This window comes from Gorilla gorilla, chromosome 11, assembly GCF_029281585.2.
Source record: "Gorilla gorilla gorilla isolate KB3781 chromosome 11, NHGRI_mGorGor1-v2.1_pri, whole genome shotgun sequence".
NCBI lineage: Eukaryota > Metazoa > Chordata > Mammalia > Primates > Hominidae > Gorilla > Gorilla gorilla.
In genome coordinates, this window is record NC_073235.2 from 71,083,360 (window position 1) to 71,105,031 (window position 21,672).

At 40.1% G+C, this 21,672-nt stretch overlaps 1 protein-coding gene and 1 non-coding gene across 3 annotated transcripts in view; one reads left to right on the forward strand and one right to left on the reverse strand.

The window, feature by feature from the left end:
• The window catches only part of CERS6 (ceramide synthase 6), a 322,839-nt gene that overhangs the window by 145,886 nt on the left and 155,281 nt on the right, over positions 1-21,672 (forward strand). The gene's annotated exons all lie outside the window — the stretch shown is intronic.
• LOC115933802 (U6 spliceosomal RNA) lies at positions 8,579-8,685 on the reverse strand. Its single transcript, XR_004069657.1, has one exon. It is a non-coding gene; the product is annotated as a U6 spliceosomal RNA (small nuclear RNA).

Consider the following 21,672-nt stretch of genomic DNA (forward strand, 5'->3'; position numbering starts at 1 on the left):
CTTTGTCAGAGGAGCTACCTCAGAGTCATCTAGGACAGTGTGCCAGAGTGCCTTCTCTTCCTTCCCGTCTAAATTGCATAGACTTTATTGTGTTTGGAATCCATGTAAGAAGTTATTTCTGTAAATGTTAACTCAGGCCTTAGCACTCTTTGCCTCTCTTTCAGACTTTTTTTTTGTCCTTTATCTATAGGTGTGTATTGAGGATCTTCCACGTGTAACTCTTTTCTGTCCTCCCCTTAAGAGGGATCTTTAAAAGGTTTGTTTACAGTGACATCTAATACAAACAATTATGAAGTCACCACCCTAGAGATAATGCCTTAATTATTTGTTAAATTTCTTTGCTCCGTTAGAATAGCTGCTTGCATCAGCTGACCTTCTTGAGCATCTCAAACTGGCATTGATTGAAGTTGTTTCAGATTTGAGTGTCTTCAAAGAATACTTCTTTGTTCTAAATAAAGTGCTTGAGAGAGTAGTCTATAAATAAGAGACTGTAATGACTTGAATATATGGCAACCTCGTTTTTGGGGGGAAGAGAAAACATATCTTCAGTTTATACGTGGCATAGTAATTAACCAGAGAGTTTTCTTTTTTTTTTCTTTTCCACATCTACTGGCCAAATTGTTTATTTCCTTGTTATGCATTCCTATATATTTTTGATGGTAAAAAAAATAATGGCAAGGGGCAAAAAAATTGTGGTTTACTGGAATATGGGAAATTTAAATAGCCTAATGATTATCACATGGTACTCGTAAACCCTAAATAATTAATATGTGGCAATCCAAGAATATAATGCCATCATATCTAATAAAACTACAGGATTAATGAAAAAAAGGTCCCAATTCCCCAACCAGTACAGAAAGAAAATTTAATAACGTAGCTTATAAGATTGTCTTCAATCTTCAGTTCTGCAATATAGAGCTATCCCTTAATCTTTTTTTAATCTTAATTTCTGTTTAAAGTGGTGTCAGATATTGCAGTGATACAACATAGAGCAATTAATATGAACATTTTCTTTTTAGAATCTGGTAAGTTTGGATAGAGCAGGTATAGAAGAATCTTACTGGAACATGGTCACAACTAATTCACCTCTCTGGAGACCTTTTCTGCCTCTCTAGCAAGAGAAACACGTGTCAGAAGAGGCTCAGGAGAGGAAGCAGGCTGTGGTAATAACAGCACTTGACATTTGTGTAGCTCTGTGATTTTCAAGGAACTTTTGTGAGCATTGTTTAATTCCATCTTCACAACAATTCTGAGATGTAGGCTAGGGCATTAGAGGCATACCCTACTCTTCTGCCAACTCTGTTTTCAACATTTAAGGAAATGTTGCTTTGAAAGGTTAAGCAAATTGACTCAGGTTACCTTGCAGAGCATGAGAAAATAGGCTGCTTCTCTGGGTGGAGGAATATTCTTGGTACAGTTGTGCTCTGTGTGGTTCTTTTCTCCCCCCAAATCCTCTCAAATCCTGTTTCTCACTCCTTTTCCTTCCAGGGACATCTAAAACATAGTTATGAGTGTATTTTTGAGGTGATTATCCTAGAAATGCTTCCCATAGTTTGTTTCTTTTTGAAGAAGGGCAGTAAATTCTTATCCTTTCTGTATTTTTCTATTTGCATTTTTTCTCTGGCCCAAAATAAGAATGCAGGTACACTTAAAGAACAAAGGAAATATCAACTCATTTTAAAAAGAACATTGTCGGAGTAAATCCAACTGTGAGTGCTAGGGTTTATTATCTTGTCCTGAAAGACTTCTGAATTTAAGTAGGTTAGTAACCCCGATTAGAAAACATTGTTCTTGAGAGATAACTTCAGGAAAGAGATCATTTGCTGACATTCATTTGAGATCTGTGTAACATTTGAGAGCTTTATGTTGGTTTTATATATGCTTGAGGTTATATATATAGTTTGAGGACCATCTATCAATCCTTCCAGGTTATAAAGTACCTAATTTGTTAAGAATATTGTCTTGAGCTTCACTATGGACATTTAAATGTCGCAAATATTTATGGAATTCCAAATATAAAGAGGAAGTAGGGCTGGTGATGTAGAGATGAGCTATTTGCCTTCAAGGAGGTTGATACACTAGTAGTAAGCATAAGACCAGAATGGCCTTTGATGTCAGAATCACCTGGGGGTAAAATCTGACTTCCCCTTAATAAACCTAAGAGTCATTTGACTGATGATATGGTTACAGTGATACAGTGATGCTTACCTCCTTGGGTTGTTACAGCAGCATTTGTAACTTGGACGCTGAAGGCTCTAATATATCCTGGTTTCCCTCCCCCTTCCTCCTTTCCTTTCTCTCCATAAACATTATAGGTGACAGTAGTATCCGCTTAGTCGTGGGTAAACTATCCAACTTATTATGCTGTAAACTACCATATTTCTCTCTCTCTCTTTTTTTTTTTTAATCGGAGTCTGGCTCTGTCGCCCAGGCTGGAGTGCAGTGGTGTGATCTTGGCTCACTGCAAGCTCCGCCTCCCGGGTTCATGCCATTCTCCGGCCACAGCCTCCTGAGTAGCTGGGACTACAGGCACCCACCACCACACCTGGCTAATTTTTTGTATTTTTAGTAGAGACGGGGTTTCACCCTGTTAGCCAGGATGGTCTCGATCTCCTGACCTCATGATCCGCCCGCCTCGCCCTCCAACAGTGCTGGGATTACAGGCGTGAGCCACCACGCCCGGCCTACCATACTTCTCTTAAAGCAAGAGGAAAATCCCTGAAAATCTATATCCTTGCCCCAGACCCTTTTCATATATCCCCTTAACCTAGAAGTGTTTCTGCAGTTCAACCCCTTGGCATCTCACTCACCCTGAAACCTAAAGACACCTTGATAATATTTACCTTGTGTGTTTTCCTGAGTTGTGGTTATTTGTATATTTATTCCATCTCACTTCTTGACTGGAGATTCTAGACTGTAAACATTCCTTAAAGGCATCTTTCCATTTCCTATGGTATCTAATGCAGTTGCTTGTACTCATTAAATCTTAGGATTGAATTAAATTGATCTAATAGTGCCTTGGTAATGGTCACATGTAAGTGGTAGCCAAGTCTAGTTCCTACTTTTCTATGGTATTGAGCAAAGTTAACCACCACCTGATTTCTATTTACCAATAAACTACAAAATATTTTCAGTGCATCTAAAAGTATTAGATCCTAACAGACCTCATGGGTTGATGTCCACTACCCTCTAGAGCCAATGCAGAATGATTACCATAGAATCCAAGGCTTCTCTATCAGTTTCCTCACACTCCCCACCACTCAGTACTTATTACACTTCAGCCTACGCCCTGTGATTCAACCAGGCAAATTGGATAGATGTGCACCATTTCACAAAAGTAGATAAAAATATACATTGTCAGCTGACATAACAGGTGGCTTTCTTTTACCACCTAGAATTCCATAAAAAATGTTGACACAGTCTCCCACATAAGGTCACGGCCTAATCTGGGAAACAATTTTGAACCTATCCCTGTATAATTGTGACTCTCAGTACAACAGATCTGTTTCTCTCTGTGATGTTAACTCATGATTTAAATTAAACTTAATTTGCATTTATCAATAGTATTGCATGCTCATCTGCTGGTTGTGGACCTCTGCTTTCTGAAGACAAAGACCAATGATGAATTCTGATTAAACAGTTTCTAGCACTAGTGTTTTCATAGTCCAGCCATCTCATTTCATAGAGGAGAATGTTGAACATTCTCAGGTGGACGCTAGTTTCTTGGCCTTATCTTTTTTTTTTTTTTTTTTTTTTTTTTGAGACAGTCTCGCTCTGTCGCCCAGGCTAGAGTGCAGTGGTGTGATCTTGGCTCACTGCAACCTCCACATCCTGGGTTCAAGCAGTTCTTCTGCCTCAGCCTCTCGAGTACCTGGGACTACAGGTGTGTGCCACCATGCCTGGCTAATTTTTGTATTTTTAGTAGAGATAGGGTTTCACCATGTTGGCCATGTTGTTCTTGAACTCCTGACATCAGGTGATCCGCCCACCCCAGCCTCCCATAGTGCTGAGATTACAGGCATGAGCCACCTCGCCCAGCCCTCTTGGCCTTATCTTAATACCCTTAAAAAACAAATTTTATTCATAGATCTTATATTTGCATGCAGTGTTGAACTTGAAAATACAGAAGTAGAATATTTTTACATGACTTCTAGAAAAGGAAGCACAGATGAAGTAAAATTTACTGCCCTTTGAGACCACAAAAATCATAAACACCTTAAATGAAACACCAAGTCAATAAAGTTAATTTAGACAGGGTTCTGAGAGGCAGTCACTATGCTGTACACGTATTTCAGCAGTAATAGAAGAAGTGGGGGTTGCAGATAGCAAGGGTATTGCACAAATAAGCATTGGCCGATTCTTTTTTCTCTTTCTCTCTTTTAGAAAATGTAAGGGAATTGATTTTCAGTATTTTTTTCAGATCAAGTGATATTAAAAATCAGTTTAGCAAAAATTAAGGAACATATAAGTATTTAAAAAATATGTCTGAGTGCAACTAAGATAAAGATACATGAAATATTTGCCTGGTATAGGACTCTGTCTATAATTTTAGTACTTTTGCTAAATGTATAAGTACTTTAATGATGTTGGCCCATTGATAGAGGCAATAGCTTTAATCCAAGTCTTTACAGCTTTAATAAATTTTAAAAAATCACCCAGATCTACCTACCTATGTGGATAGACTTTTTACACAGGAACACGTAGTTAAATTACATTTTGGAGCAGCCGGAATTATGCAGTGTTAGTATTCAGAGAGTTTAAATGAATAATGTAGATATGTAGTTTGCTCCCAGGGAAAGAGAAGAATAATAAGTATCTATGCATGCAGAGTGGTCAGTGGGTATAAATGAACTTGAATTCATTAACCTCATGATTTGACATCAAAAACAGGGAAAAATCTGATCAAGCGAAGTTCAGGTTGGTGGTTATTTGTGTGTGCATAAAGGAATGGGGTTTGGGGTTTGACCTGAGTAGCCACTCTTTGGTTTTTGGACAGTGTTTTATTCCCAGCCCCAGCCTCTCAGTCCTGAACAGGTCACCATTCAAAAATACAGGTTCCTGTAGTGCCATCATTTCAGGGAAATTCTTTGGGGGCACTGATGAGTCTCCAAACCAGCATGAAACATGTTGCAGCTAATTTATTCCATGAACTTAACATTTTGTGAAATGTATAGATTATCTGCCTCTACATAGCTCAATTATCAGCTTCCCTGTGTAGTGAGCCTGTAACAATGATCTTTCATTCCATGGAAGGAGAAACAGAAGCTCAGAGTTCCTGATTTCTTTATTACTCAGTTGCTGCTCCTTGGGTTTGCCCTTTAAATGTCAGGTGATGTTTGTAGCACCATGATATTTTTGCTGAGTATCTTGTCATTTTGTAAAAAGAGAAGTGGTATGTGCCCCAAGGCCTCATTGGTGATGGGAAGAAATGGGACTCTCCTTTCATATTTGAACATTTCCCTTTCTAGCAGCCCCATGGAATAACCCTGAGTGACTTAGATGGCTACTTGTGCAGTGAGGGAGGTAAGTGAGGGATCTGAAAGAGCTGCTAGGCAACCCAATGAATATTTGCAGCCTTTATGGGAAATAACTACAGAGAATGACGATCAATAGGTATGTAGGTAGATGAACATCTGGGCATTGATTCTGAAACAATTGAAAAATCAAAGGATGATTTAGCTTAATAATGCCCTGATTTTACAAGAGATTTTAATGTTCATGATTAAACTGGCCATACCAGATTTCACCGAAGCCCATTTATTGTGCATTGGCTGTAGCCTTCCCAGCAGGCATTCCAATGCTCTTTTAACATCTTTCAGATGCGGCTACAGGTGTAGCTCAGCCTCCTGGAAGGTCCTGTTCTCTTACAGCTGCCAGTGGGAGACCTGATTGTAATTATAGCTTCCATGATGCAATGTCTTTAAAAACTAAAACTATGCTACAGTTGTTGGCCTAATGCCTGAAGAAACATGGCTGTTAGGAGCTTGAAGAGTCTGCTGAGGAGCCCCTTGGTCCTAAAGCCAGGTTTGTGTAAGAAATGGAGTTAGGCAGTTGAGCATAGTTTGTGGGCTGATTATGTTCTCTCTAGTCCGTAGTCTATATCCAAGTCTGTCTCTAGCTCTGAATCTCCACATCTTATTGACCTAGAGCCTGAGATCAGTAGTGAAACAATAAAAATTTTTGGTTTACTTCTGCAGTGGAATTATGGAGAACTGTTATTAGATATGATTTGATATTCAAATGAAAATGTGTTAGAAGGAAAAATATGTTTGAGGGAGTCATTCTCAATCTGTCAGAGAAGACAAAACAAAGATTTAAATATTTTTACATTCCTTGGAGCCATCCTTAATTAAGATATACTTGATTTTAGTCCTTTTCCCTTAACCCTATTTCCTGGCTGACTTGAAAATTATAAGCAATTTCCACTGTAGGTTTTAGCTACTTGAAAGGTTATGCTTTTCAAAAACACAACTTTTGCAAGGGTATAATTCTACATTGCCACAGGAAAGTGTGTTCAAAAATATTTGTAGGGTAGGGTATGTGTGTGACAGAGACAGATTGAAGTTGAGCAGTTGTATACGTGTGTGTGTGTTTAAAGTGTGTGTAGGTCAGGGGTTGGTAAACTAGGGTCAGTCAATCAAATCTGGCCTGCTGCCAGTTTTTGTATGACGTGTGAAATAAGAAGGGTGATGTGGTTTGGATCTATGTCCCCAGCCAAATCTCATGTTGAAATGTAATTCTCAATGCTGGAAGTGGGGCCTGGGGAGGAGGCCGAATCCTGGGGACAGTTTCTCATGGTTTAATATCATCCCTCCTTGGTACTGTCATTGCTACAGTGAGTTCTCATGAGATCTGGTTGTTTAAAAGTATGTGGCACCTCCCCTCTCTCTCTCTTGCTCCTTCTTTGGCCATGTAAGATGTGCCTGCTTCCCCTTTGCCTTCTGCCATGATAGTAAGTTTTTTGAGGTCTCCCCAGAAGTAGCAGCCACTGTGCTTCCTGTACAGCCTGTAGAACCATGAGCCAATTAAACCTCTTTTCTTTATGAATTACTCAGTCTCAGGTATTTCTTTAGAGCCATGTGAGAATGGACTAATGCAGAAAATTGGTACTGAGAGTGGGGTATTGATATAAAAAAATACCTGAAAATGTGGAAGCAGCTTTGGAATTGGGTAATGGGCTTCTCAGAAGAAGCCCTCCAGACTGTTCCAATGTCTGCCCATTACCCAGTTCAACAAGTCACAGGAAGATGAGGAAAGTTTGGAACTTCCTAGAGATTTGTTGAATGGTTATGATCCAAATGCTGATAGTGATATGGACAGAGATGGCCAAACTGATGAAGTCTCAGACGGATATGAGGAACTTATTGGGAACTGGAGCAAAGGTCACTTTTGTTATTCTTTAGCAAAGAACTTTGAGGCATTGTGATGCTGCTAGGCATCTGTGGAACTTTGAACTTGAGAATGATAGTTTAGGGTATGTGGTGGAAGAAATTTCTAAGCAGCAAAGCATTCAAGATGTAGCCTGGCTGCTTCTAACATCCTGTGCTCATATGTGTGAGCAAAGAAATGATATCCAATTGGAACTTACGTAATATTTAAAAGGGAAGCAGAGCATAAAAGTTTGGAAAATTTGCAGCCTGGCCATGTGGTAGAAAAGAAAAGCCCATATTCAGGGGAGGGATTCAAGCAGGCTGCAGAAATTTGCATAGATAAAGAGGAGCCAAGTGCTAACAGCCAAGACCATGGGGAGAAGGCCTCAGAGGCATTCATGGCACCCCCTCCCATCACAGACCAAGAGTCCTAGGAGTGGAAGAATGGTTTCCTGGGCTAGGCCCAGGACCCTGCTTCCCTGCCTTGGGACACTGCTCCCTACATCCCAGCTGCTCCAGCCATGGCTCAAAGGGGCCCAGGTACAGCTTGAGATGTTGCTTCAGGGCTGCCAGTCATAAGCCTTGGTAGCTTCCTCTTGGTGTTAAGCCTGCAGGTGCACAGAGTGTAAGAGTTAAGGCTTGGGGGCCTCCACCTAGATTTCAGAGGATGTATAGAAAAGCCTGGATGTCCAGGCAGAAGCCTGCTGCAGGGACAGAGCCCTCATGGAGAACCTGTACTAGGGCAGTGCAGAGGGAAAATGTGGGGTTAGAGCCCCCACACAGAGTCCCCACTGGGGCACTGCCTAGCATTACTGTGAGAAGAGGGCCACTGTCCTCCAGACCCCAAAATGGTAGATCCACCAGCAGCTTGGACCCTGCACCTGGAAAAGCTGCAGAGCTCATTGCCAGCCCTTGAGAGCAACTATGGGGACTGAGCCCTGCAAAGCCACAGGGGTGGAGCTGCCCAAGGAAGGCCTGGGGAACCAACTTCTTACACCAGTGTGCCCTGGATGTGAGACATGGAGTCAAAGGAGATTATTTTGGAGCTTTAAGATTTAATGACTGACCTCCTGGGTTTCAGACTTGTATAGGGCCTGTATCCCCTTTCTTTTGGCTAATTTCTCCCTTTTGGAATGGAAGTATTTACCCAATGCCTATACCACCATTGTATCTTGGAAGTAACTAACTTGTTTTTGTTGTTGTTGGTTTTAAATATGGAATGGTTCAAGAGTTTGTGTCTCATCCTTGTGCAGGGGCCATGCTAATGTTCTCTGGATCCTTCCTGTTTTAGTATATTTGCTGCCAAAGTGAGCACACTAAGTTTTTTTTTTATTTTACAGGCTCATAGGGAGAAGGAATTAGCCTTGTCTCAGTTGAGACTTCATACTGTGGTCTTGAGTTAATGATGGAATGAATTAAGACTTTGGGGGACTGTTGGGAAGGTATGATTTTATTTTGAAATGTGAGGAAAACATGAGATTTGGAAGGGGCCAGGGGCAGATTGATATGGTTTGGATCTCTGTACCCACTCAAATCTCATACTGATATGTAATCCCCATGCTGGAGGTGGGACCTGGTGGAAGGTGATTAGAAAATCATGGGGTTGGTTTCTCTTGGTTTAACATCATCTGCCTTGGTACTGTCATTGCAATAGTGAGTTCTCATGAGATCTGGTTGTTTAAAAGTGTGTGGCACCTTCCCCCTCTCTCTCTTGCTCCTGCTCTGGCCATGTAAGATGTGCCTGCATCCCCTTTGCCTTCTGGCATGATTGTAAGTTTCCTGAGGCCTCTCCAGAAGCAGATGCTGCTGTGGTTCCTATACAGCCTGTAGAACCATGAGCCAATTAAACCTCTTTTCTTTATAAATTACCCAGTCTCAGTCATTTCTTTATAGCAATGCAACAATGGACTATTACAACGGGTTTTTACATTTTTAAATGGTTTTTACATTTTTAAATGGTTATATAAATACTTACATAATATCCTTAGTTTTTCTTCTTGGTGCACAAATCCTAAAATATTTACTAACTGGCCTTCTAGAAAAAATTTACTAACCCTTGCTAGGGAATAATGTTGCAACATCTTTCCTTATTTTGATTATAAGAGATAATTCATTACTTTTTAAAAAAACTATTTTAAGTTACTCTTCTCAGTAATCAAAACTAGTATATCTTTTTTTTGTTTGTTTATTTGTTTGAGATGGAGTCTGGCTTTGTTGCCAGGCTGGAGTGCAGTGGCATGATCTCAGCTCACTGCAACCTCCAACTCCCTGGTTCAAGCGATTCTCCTGCCTCAGCCTCCCAAGTAGCTGGGATTACAGACACATGCCACTATGCCCGGCTAATTTTTGTATTTTTAGTAGAGACGGGGTTTCACCATGTTGGCCAGGATGATCTCGATCTCCTGATCTTGTGATCCGCCTGCCTCGGCCTTCCAAAGTGCTGGGATTACAGGCGTGAGCCACTGCGCCAGGCCAAAACTAGTATATCTTAATAGAAATGTCTTATGTTTTTGCAGTCTTTTCAGGGGTTAATAAAGAAAGTATAAAAGGTTTGCTGCAAAATTTTAAACCAATCAGTAGTCATTACAATCTATTTTGGAAGCATACAAAGAGAAGAGAATTACAGAATACCCTCCCCGTATGAAGGAGTTGGCTCTGGGCTCACATGGAATGGAACATTACCTCAGTGTTTGCTTCTATCATGAAATATCTTGAGTATCAGTTATCTGTTCTTTAATGTATGTTCCATCCTTCTGAATGCATCAGAGAGAGAACCTCAATTGTGAGCTGAGTTCCCTGTGGAGCAAACAGAGCAACTGTGGACAGGCCATATGCTTTCACTCCCTTGTACTCCCAGTCCCAGGCAACCACCACTAATCTATTTTCTGTCGCAATAGATTTGCCTTTTCAGAACATTTCATATAAGTGGAATCACCCAATATGTGGTATTTGTGGCTAACTTCTTCCACTTGGCATAATGCTTTTGAGTTTCATACAGCTCAGAGAATATATGAGTACTTCATTTGAATGGGTGTACCTCACTTTGTTTATCCATTCACCATTGAGTGGGTATTTTTGATTGTCTTTGCTTTTTGGTTACTATGAATAATGCTGCTGTGAACATTCAGATAGAAGCCTTTGCCTGGACATGTCTTCATTTCTCTTGGGCAGCTACCTAAAAGAGAAATTGCTTACTGAGTCATATGATAAATTCACATTTAGAGATATGAAATATGAACATGAATATCTAAGAAATTATCAAACTTTCTAAGATGCACCATTTCATCTTCCCACCAGCAGTGTATTGGGGTTCCCGTTTCACTGCATCCTCAAAAACATTGCTATTATCTCTTCAATTATAGCCGTTCTAGTGGGGTGTGAAGTGATATCTCATTATAGATTTAATTTTTATTTCCCTTTTGAATAATGATGTTGCATTATCATTTGAATATTGGTAATTTATGTATTGGTAGATATCTGTTTAGATCTTTTGCACATTTTAAAGTTGTGTTTATTTTTGTACTATTGAGTTTTAAGAGTTCTTTATACAAATCCTTTGTGGATTTAATGACTTGCAAACATTTTCCCCTAGTCTATGGCTTGCCTTTTATTTATGGTATCTTTTGAAGGGCAATGCATTTTGAAACATGAGTTATGAATTCGTAACATAGAAGAGATTTCCAATATTTTTTTCTCATGTTGATTATTTTATTCCAAAGCTGAGATTTGTAGGAGTTTGTGGAACTCCTCCAATGAGTCACTGTCAGGGTTAGTCACCTCTTTAGGTAGTTTGAATATTTTGGATACCCACACAATGCTAGAGCTCTAGGCAGCGCCAGGTTTACCTGCTGCCTGTATCTGTTTACTTCATTTTCCATTTAGGGTGCATCTGTCAAAGGTGACTTCAAAGGCATCAGTAGGGAGAGGTTATCTTGGATGGTTGGTTCTATCTCAAGCCTAGCCTGGAAATTTCTTACTGATTGCCTCCCCACCTACCCACTGCAGTCTTAAACTCTTAGGCTCAAGGGATCCTCCCGCTTCACCCTCCCAAGTAGCTGGGACTGTGAGTCGTCACCACCCCTGGCTTCCCTTCTTTTATAAGTTTTCAAACTTTAAAAAAATCTTATGATGAAATCTTTGACAGTGGGATGGATTACATTTCCTTTTTGTTGTTTCTCAAAGTATGAACATTGATTTGCCTTTATTGTGCTTTTTACTAGAAGAGGAAAGATAAATATAAGAATATAGTTCATTCTTGATAAATGTTTCATAATGTCAAGAATCTTTTCGCTCCAAGTCCTTTTTAGGTTCAGAACAATACCAGAAAGGGCCTGGTCACCCTCAGCTCCTATGTCCATGAGCTCTTCCTCCACTGCCATGGAGTGGGGACCTTCATACCTTTAATGACAGTCCCCTGTTGAGAGCCACCGAAGCCTTGCCCATTTTTTCCTGCTCTGTGTTACTCTAAAGTCTTGAGAGGATTTGGACATTGGGAAAACTACTTAGCTCTCAGGAACTTTCTTTGAGGTTTGTATTCTGCCTTGTTCTCTTCGGCCTCTCTACTCAACCACTCTTTCCTTGCCACTTACCCAGAGAAGGGGTGAGAAGGGACACCATCTCTGTTTTAACAGGGCTTAACAGTTTTGATGTGGAAAGACTGAGTTCTCCAGGCATTTTTTTCCCAGTGACACTAGGGCAGGTTGACCTTGAAAATAGAGGTAACTCCAAATATTGTCACAAGCTGGGAGTGAAGACAAAAGATGTGACTGTTTTTTTTTTTTTTTTTTTTTGAGATGGCATCTCGCTATGTTGCCCAGGCTGGAGTGCAGTGGCGCGACCTCGGCTCACTGCAAGCTCTGCCTCCCGGGTTCATGCCATTCTCCTGCCTCAGCCTCCCAAGTAGCTGGGACTACAGGCGCCCGCCACCACGCCTGGTTAATTTTTTGTATTTTTAGTAGAGACAGGGTTTCACCATGTTGGCCAGGATGGTCTCGATCTCCTGACCTCGTGATCCACCCACCTCGGCCTCCCAAAGTGCTGGGATTACAGGCGTGAGCCACCACTCCCGGCCAACTGATTTTTTTAGAATAGGTAAGGCTTCCTTAGATTTACAGCTGTTGCCCATCCATCGGGAAGCAGCTTTGGAGATTAGCTTGTCAGCCCCTTGAGGGAAGGACTTTGACTTAATTCATATTTATATTCCCAGCACCTAGTAGTATGTCTTGGTATTTACTAAATCCTCGGTATATCTTAATGAATGGCCATCCAGTTGTTAGCATAATAACAAATAGAATTTATTTGATTTGATTTCATTTTTATTTCGTAGATATTTTCCAGACTGAGAACTGAGCAAAAGTTCATTAGATTATTATTTAATAATTTAATGCAAGAGTGAGTTTTCCCTATGAAAATTCTATGCTTCAGGAAAGCAGACTTTCATTCTATATGGAATATAGTTTAGAGTGTAAGAAGAGTAGACCATCCCACCCATCTCTGCCACATACTATAGTTATACTGTTAAAGAGTTTAAAGCACAGATTGTGAACTGGTAGCCCCAAGTTGAATCTAGCCTGCACGATTTGGCCTGTGTGATTTTTATTTTTTATTTATTTATTTTTTGAGACAGAGTCTTGCCCTGCCACCTAGGCTGGAGTGCAGTGGTGCAATCTTGGCTCACTGCAACCTCCGCCTCCCAGATTCAAGCAATTCTCATGCCTCAGCCTCCAGAGTAACTGGAACTACAGGCACACACCACCATACCTGGCTAATTTTTTGTATTTTTAGTAGAGACGAGGTTTCACCATGTTGGCCAGGCTGGTCTCGAACTCCTGACCTCAGGTGATATGCCCACCTCAGCCTCTCAAAGTACTGGGATTACAGACATGAGCCAGTGTGCCTGGCCTGATTTTTATTTTTAATAGGATTAATCACCAGCATCTAAAAAGTCTGATGTCTTATAAAACATCAGATTTTCAGCTTTCTATGAAAAAATGGGGAAAATCTGACAACACTTGAGTTTGCCTTCTTTCTTGACATTTGACCAGCCCTTATTTCAGTGGGGTATTGAAATAGCCGCATTCCCCGGCATTATCAGCATAGAAACTGTGTGCCAATAACCATTCATCTCAGTACTCTGAGAGCCAAGTTTAACCAGCTCCTCAATTGCCTTAACCTGACTAGACCCTGTAGAGATTTAAGTTTGCAACTTTTGTTTAGAGACTCAGTTTAAAGGTCTTACATGATGACCTTGAAGGTTAGATTATTTAATTTTGTGGCTATAAAATACCAGAATACAAAAAGATTTTAAAACCCATGAATAAACATACTTACTTTGTTCATCTGTACATCTTCATTGGTCGATTTATCTGTGTATCATGTCTTATTTATAACACCACATTGCCATGGAAATTCACTGCTGTACTTTTCACTTTCCAGCCCTACTAAATTTTACACTTAACATTTTCAGAGCTGCTTGTACAAAGTACAGATTTAGTTAGTAGCAATCTCAAGTGGTTTTATAATATTAAACATTAAATAACTTTAAAAATGCAAACAAGGGAAAAGTAAGAAGTCAGCCAAATCCTGACACATAAATTTAACAAAAAAGCAACACAGAGTCTCTCATTTACGTGACCTACCGCTTAACCACTTTGTAAGAATGAAGCCCTCCTTCATTCTACACTTGTGTCTTCTTCAAATCTAATAGGAGATGTCTGTCCTAGAGTCATATTGTAGTTGGTAGTTTGTCTAGCCATTGGCACTGGCCCATACTCATGAAACTTGAAGTCATTTATTGGGTGCACGTCATAAGCCAGCTATATAAAAATAGTAATGATAGTTAAGAGTTACGGAGCCCTTGCCATGTGTTGAATGCTGTTCTACATACTTTACAAGTATTGCCTCATTTAATCCTCATTCTAACCCTTTGATGTAGGTGGTTTTATTTTCATTTTGCAGATGAGAAAGAGGCATAGGGAGTGCCCAGGATCAAACAGACTGTGTGAAATTGTGGAGGAAGTCTTCATGCCCAGGCTGAGTGAACATAGCTTCCTGAGAGCCAGTCCTGAGTAGAAGATTTAAGACACAGATCTTTCACTCAGAGTTGAAAATTTCCAACTGATTGTTGGTCACTTAAAGGATGACTAATAACATATGTTATCTTAATGTTAGAACAATATCTTATGGGGATAAACACTTCTTGGGAGGTGGAGACCAGAGAAAACTGCAGGAGGATCATGAAAGGTTGAGTTGGACGAAGAAGAAAACTCAGGGTTAAGGCTTTTTTGTGTTGTTTTGTTTAATTCACATATGGTGAAACAAGAATGAGATTTGTCTAGTCTCCCTAAAGAGGTTATCCCAGGCTAGGCCAGAGCAACAGTTGATTAGCTTTACCCAGCTAAGAAAAGGGTGGAGGCACAGAGACATCATATGGGTTGCCTATTGCAGAGATTTTGAGTTTCAGGTTGGCGAGAATATTAAAGCACTGGGGGATTAGGAGTGTTGGCCTCTGGATATGTAAGAATTGCTCTTTGGTGACAGTGCCTTAGGCCATCTGTCTGAACAGCACTTCTTAAGATCTCAAACTCCTCTTGTTCTTTTTCTGTGTTTTGCAGGCAACCTCTTATGTAGATTTTTCTGCAGGAGGAGTAACTCTCATTCATGTCAAAGCAAATAGTCTGGACTTTGTGACTGCTCTGTCATGATTAATCAATTGACAGCCTGGCTTACAGGTCTGGCTGTGGCACTCAGCTAATGCCAGCCTACCTCTTGAAGAAAGGTAAAGACTAGGTGTGTTGGGCTAGGGAAGAGACTGAGAGAATGGAGCAAAGGAAGTAAATGAAAGGGATATTTCCAATGCAGAACTTTGAGGTTTGATGCCTGGGATAAAGGGGGTTGAAGGCAAAGGAAGACTGAAGGACCTGGGACATTGAGTGGAGAATAGTGTCCTTGACAGAGATGGAAGGAAGAAACAGTGGATTCCTGGGAGAAAGATAATATGTTTTGTTTGTTTTTGGATTTTGAGCCTCAGGTGCCGACGTTTGGGTGTCCAAATGACATTGGGTGTCCAGGGATATAGAGATGGTTAGAGGCAGTGATTGCCCAGCATACAGGGAGTGGGTGAGTTCACCTAGCAGGAGCACGTGGTGTGAAAAGAAGGCTGAGGATGGAACCCCAGGTGTCACTGGCATTGACAGACCAAGGGTGGTCTGTGCACAAGGCAAGAGAAGCAGAGGGTTGGGACAGAAAGGGAATGAGCACAGCAGCAGTGATTCAAACAAGGTGGAATGGCCAGTTGTGTCAAATATTGCAGGATCAAGATACAAGACTTAACTAATATAGGACTTGGACTCAAAATATAAGAGTTCAAGAGAACTTAATGGTCTGATTGTTTCTCCAGAAGAGACACTTAAACTTGCCCAGGATCACCCTGTGAGTATCATAGGTGTAAACACTGTGGCTACAGTGTTTCCTGCTTGGCAACCTCATGATCTCATGTTCACCCATTGTTTCATGCTGCTCATTTTCTAAGTATAGCTTTACAGTCAATATGTAATACCATGTAATAGTGGCTAGGACCAGAAATCATGATGCTCGGTTCAAGTGGGCAGCTCAGTCTCACTGTCTTCCCATGCTCTTAGTGAAAAAAGGGCCCTTGTTATTTAGAACATGAGGTGCTGCAGTATGAATATAGCTGATGTGTGAGCAACTCACAACTCTTGCAATCAGCATGCAGCTCATATGGCATCAGCCAGTCAGCTAAGAACTTCATTGTGTGCATTGTAATGGGGTTGGGTTTTGTGAAATGGCTTATTTTCTTATGCAGGAGTGCAAGTTCACTGGCATTTATTGGAAAAATCTAAGCATTGACAGATTGTTAGGCTGATTATGGCCCCTTCACTGAGTGAGGAAGGAACAAGAGCATCTTCTCAAATATTAAATACAAATTATTGGTCAGAAGTCTGTGCAACTACATTTGTTTTCAATTGGATGGGAGATCTTTGACATACATGGATTTGACTTTCATACATATGTGCATACAAACATGTGTATACACATATTTTCAAAATGTACATATGCATATGTGTGAACATATACACATGTATAAACATCTGTGTCTACACATACTTGTATTTTCTTTACAAACAACTTAAAACTCCAGGAGATGAGGCATGATTTTAAATGTCTGCATTGTGTGACTGGTATGTCAGGGCAATTGAAAGAGCCCAGCTGGCTTTCACAGCTGGGAGGCTGGTAGCCTGGGGCAAGTTCTCAGCCCTGCTTGCCCACTGCCTGGAAACAAACTTGGTGCTGTTGTGGAGTGCATGGTGGGAGTGACAGTGGCCTTTTGGGTTGTGTGGAAGCTGGGTGATGCCTGTAATTGCTGGCTTTCCCCCACTTCCCTGACCAACCTGCATGACACAGCAGAGGCAGCCATAATCTTCCTGGGAACATAACTCCATTGGCCTGGGAACCACACCCCCATCCCCCATAGCAGCTGCAGCAACTCCTGCCCAAGGAGAGTCAGAGCTCAGACGTGCCTAGCCTTGCCCCAACCTGATGGTCCTTACTGGTTCACTCTAGTAGCTGAAGACAAGAGGCATATACTCTTGGGAGTTCTAGGTCCCCATCCACTGCCTGATGCTCCCTATATTACCACAGCTGATGCTCTCTTCAAAGCGCCACCTCCTGGTAGGAGGCCAATCAGCACAAAATAGTTCATTAAACAACCAAAACTTAAGGAACCTCACAGAGTCCATTTCACCCCCCCACCACCTCCTCTGGAGCTGGTACCCATAGCTGAGAGATCTGCAGACGGTTCACATTACAGGACCCAGTGTAGACAACCCCCAGCACCAGCCCAGAGCCTGGTAGACCTGCTGGGTGGCTAGATCCACAAGAGAGATGACAATCACTACAACTCGGCTCTCAGGAAGCCACATCCCTAGGAAAAGAGGGAGAGTACTACATCAAGGGAACACCTCATGGGACAAAAGAATCTGAACAGCAGCCTTGAACCCCAGACCTTCTCTCTGACATAGCCCACTCAAATGAGAAGGAACCAGAAAAACAATTCTGGAAATATGACAAAACAAGTTTCTTTAACACCCCCCAAAAATCACACCAGCTCACCAGCAATGGATCCAAACCAAGAAGAAATCCCTGATTGACCTGAAAAAGAATCCAGAAAGTCAGTTATTAAGCTAATCAAGGAGGCACCAGAGAAAGGTGAAGTCCAATTTGACGAAATGAAAAAAAAATGATAGAAGAAATGAGGGAAGAAATCTTTAGTGAAATAGACAGCATAAATAAAATACAATAAAAACTTTAGGAAATACTGGATGCACGAAAGAAATGCAAAATGCTCTGGAAAGTCTCAGCAATAGAGTCGAACAAGCAGAAGAAAGAGTGTCAGAGCTTGAAGACAGGTTTTTGAATTAACACAGTCCAATAAAGACAAAGAAAAAAGACTAAGAAAAAATGAGCAAAGCCTGCCAGAAATCTGGGATTACATTAAATGACCAAACCTAAGAATAATCGGTGTTCCTGAGGAAGAAGAGAAACCTAAAAGTCTGGAAAACATATTGGGGAGAATAATCGAGGAAAACTTCCTTGGCCTTGCTAGAGCCCTAGACATCCAAATACAAGACGCACAAAGAACATCTGGGAAATTCATCACAAAAAGATCATCGCCTAGGCACACTGTCATCAGGTAGTCTAAAGTTAAGACGAGGGAAAGAATCTTAAGAGCTGTGAGGCAAAAGCACCAGGTAACCTGTAAAGGAAAACCTATCAGATTTACGGCAGATTTCTCAGCAGAAATCCTACAAGCTAGAAGGGATTGGAGACCTATCTTCAGCTTCCTCAAACAAAACAATTATCAGCCGAAAGTTTTGTATCCAGTGAAACTAAGCTTCACAAATGAAGGAAAGATACAGTCTTTTTCAGTCAAACAAATCCTGAGAGAATTTGCCATTACCAAGCCAGCACTTCAGGAACTGCTAAAAGGAGCTCTAAATTTTGAAACAAATTCTGGAAACACATCAAAACAGAACCTCTTTAAAGCATAAATCTCACAGGATCTATAAAACAAAAATACAATTTAGGAAAAAAAAATAAAAATCCAAGGTATACAGGCAATAAATAGCATAATGAATGCAATAGTACCTCACATCTCAATACTAACATTGAATGTAAATGGCCTAAGTTCTCCACTTAAAAGATACGAATGGCAGAATGGAGAAGAATTCACCAACCAACTATTGCTGCCTTCAAGAGACTTACCTAATACATAAGGACTCACATAAACTTAAGGTAAAGGAGTGGAAAAAGACTTTCCATGCAAATGGACACCAAAAGCGAGCAGGAGTAGCTATTCTTATATTAGACAAAACAAACTTTAAAGCAACAGCAGTTAAAAAAGACAAAGAGGAACATTATATAATGATAAAAGGCCTTGTCCAACAGGAAAATGTCACAATTCTAAATATTTATGCACCTTACACTGGAGCTCCCAAATTTATAAACAGTTACTACTAGACCTAAGAAATGAGATAGATGGCAACACAGTAATAGTGGGGACTTCAGTACTTCACTGACAGCATTAGACAGGTCATCAAGACAGAAAGTCAACAAAGAAACAATGTATTTTTACTATACCCTGGAACAAATGAACTTAATAGATATTTACACAACATGCTACCCAACAACCACAGAATATGCATTTGATTCATCAGCACATGGAACCTTCTCCAAGACAGACCATATGATAGGTCACAAAAGTCTCAATAAATTTAAGAAAATTGAAATTATATCAAACATTCTCTGAGACCACAGCAGAATAAAAGTGGAAATCAACTCCAAAAGGAACCTTCAAAACCATGCAAATACATGGATATTAAATAACCTGCTCCTGAATGATCATTGGGTCAGAAATGAAATCAAGACGGAAATTTAAAAATTCTTCAAACTGAATGACAATAGTGGCTCAACCTGTCAAAACCTCTGGGATACAGCAAAGGTGGTGCTAAGAGGAAGGTTCATAGCCCTAAATGCCTACATCAAAAAGTCTGAAAGAGCACACACGGACATTCTGAGATCACACTTCAAGGAACTGGAGTAGCAAGAACAAACCAAACCCAAACCCAGCAGAAGAAAGGAAATAACCAGAATCAGAGCAGAACTAAATGAAATTGAAACAAAAAAAATGCAAAAGATAAATGAAATAAAATGTTGGTTATTTGGAAAGATAAAGAAAATTAATAGACCATTAGCAAGATTAACCAAGAAAGGAAGAGAGAAAATCCAAATAAGCTCAATTAGAAATGAAACAGGAGGTATTACAACTGACACTACAAAAATACAAAAGATCATTCAAGGCTACTATAAACACCTCTACACCGATAAACCAGAAAACCTAGAGGAGATAGATAAATTCCTGGAAGGATACAACCCTCCTAGCTTAAATCAGGAAGAATTAGACACCCTGAACGGACCAATAACAAGCAGTGAGATTCAAATGGTAATTAAAAACTTACCAACAAAAAAAAGTCCAAGACCAGATGGATTGACAGCTGAATTCTACCAGACATTCAAAGTACGATTGGTACCAATCCTATTGACTCTATTCCACAAGATAGAGAAAGAAGGAATTCTCCCTAAATCATTCTGTGAAGCCAGTGTCACCCTAATACCAAAACCAAGAAAGGACATAACCAAAAAAGAAAACTACAGACCAATATCCCTGATGAACACACATGCAAAAATCCTTAACAAAGTACTAGCTAACCAAATCCAACAACATGTCAAAAAGATAATCCAGCATAATCAAGTGAGTTTCATACCAGGGATACAGGAGTGGCTTAACATACATCAGTCAATAAATGTGATACAACACATAAACAGAATAAAAACAAAAATCACACGATCATCTCAATAGACCCAGAAAAAGCATTTGACAAAATCCAGCATGGCTTTATGTTTAAAACCCTTAGCAAAATTGGCATTCAGCAGACATACCTGAATGTAAGAAAAGCCATCTATGATAAACCCACAGCCAAAATAATACTGAATGGGGAAAAGTTGAGAGCATTCCCTCTGAAAACAGGAACAAGACAAGGATGCCCACTTTCACCACTTCTCTTCAACATAGTACTGGAATCCAAGCCAGAGCCATCAGACAAGAGAAAGAAATAAAAGGCATCCAAATCAGTAACAAGGAAGTCAAACTGTGGCTGTTTGCTGATGATATGATTATATACCTGGAAAACCCTAAAGACTCCTCCAAAAAGCTCTTAGAACTGATAAAAAATTCAGCAAAGCTTCTGGATACAAAATTAATGTACACAAGTCAGTAACTCTCGTATACACCAACAGCGACCAAGTGGAGAATCAAATGAAGAAATCAACCCCTTTTACAATAGCTGCAAAAAGAATAAAATACTTAGGAATATATCTAACCAAGAAGGTGAAAGACCTCTACAAGGAAAACTGCAAAACACTGCTGAAGTAAATCATAGATGACACAAGCAAATGGAAACACATCTCATGCTCATGGATGGGTAGAATCAATATTGTGAAAATGACCATACTGCCAAAAGCAATCTACAAATTCAGTGCAGTTTCCATCAAAATACTATCATCATTCTTCACAGAACTAGAAAAGCAATCCTAAAATTTATATGGAACCAAAAAAGAGCCTACATAGCCAAAGCAAGACTATGCAAAAGAACAAATCTGGAGGCTTCAAACTATACTATAAGGCCATAGTCACCAAAACAGCATGGTACTGGTATAAAAATAGATACGTAGACCAATGGAACAGAACAGAGAACCAGAAATAAAGCCAAATACTTACAGCCAACTTATCTTCAACTAAGGAAACAAAAACATAAAGTGGGGAAAGGACACCCTATTCAACAAATAGTGCTGGGATAATTGGGAAGCCACATGTAGGAGAATGAAACTGGATCCTCATCTCTCATCTACAAAACTCAATTCAAGATGGATGAAGGACTTTAAGACCTGAAACTATAAAAATTCCAGAAGATAACATTGGAAAAACCCTTCTAGACATTGGCTTAAGCAAGTTTTTCATGACCAAGAACCTAAAAGCAAATGCAGAAAAAACAGAGAAATGGCTGGGACTTAATTAAACTAAAGAACTTTTGCATGGCAAAAGGAAATCAGCAGAGTAAATAGAGCACCCACAGAGTGGGAGAAAATCTTCGCAATCTATACATCTGACAAAGGACTAACATCCAGAATCTAAAAAGAACTCAAACAAATCAGCAAGAAAAAAAAA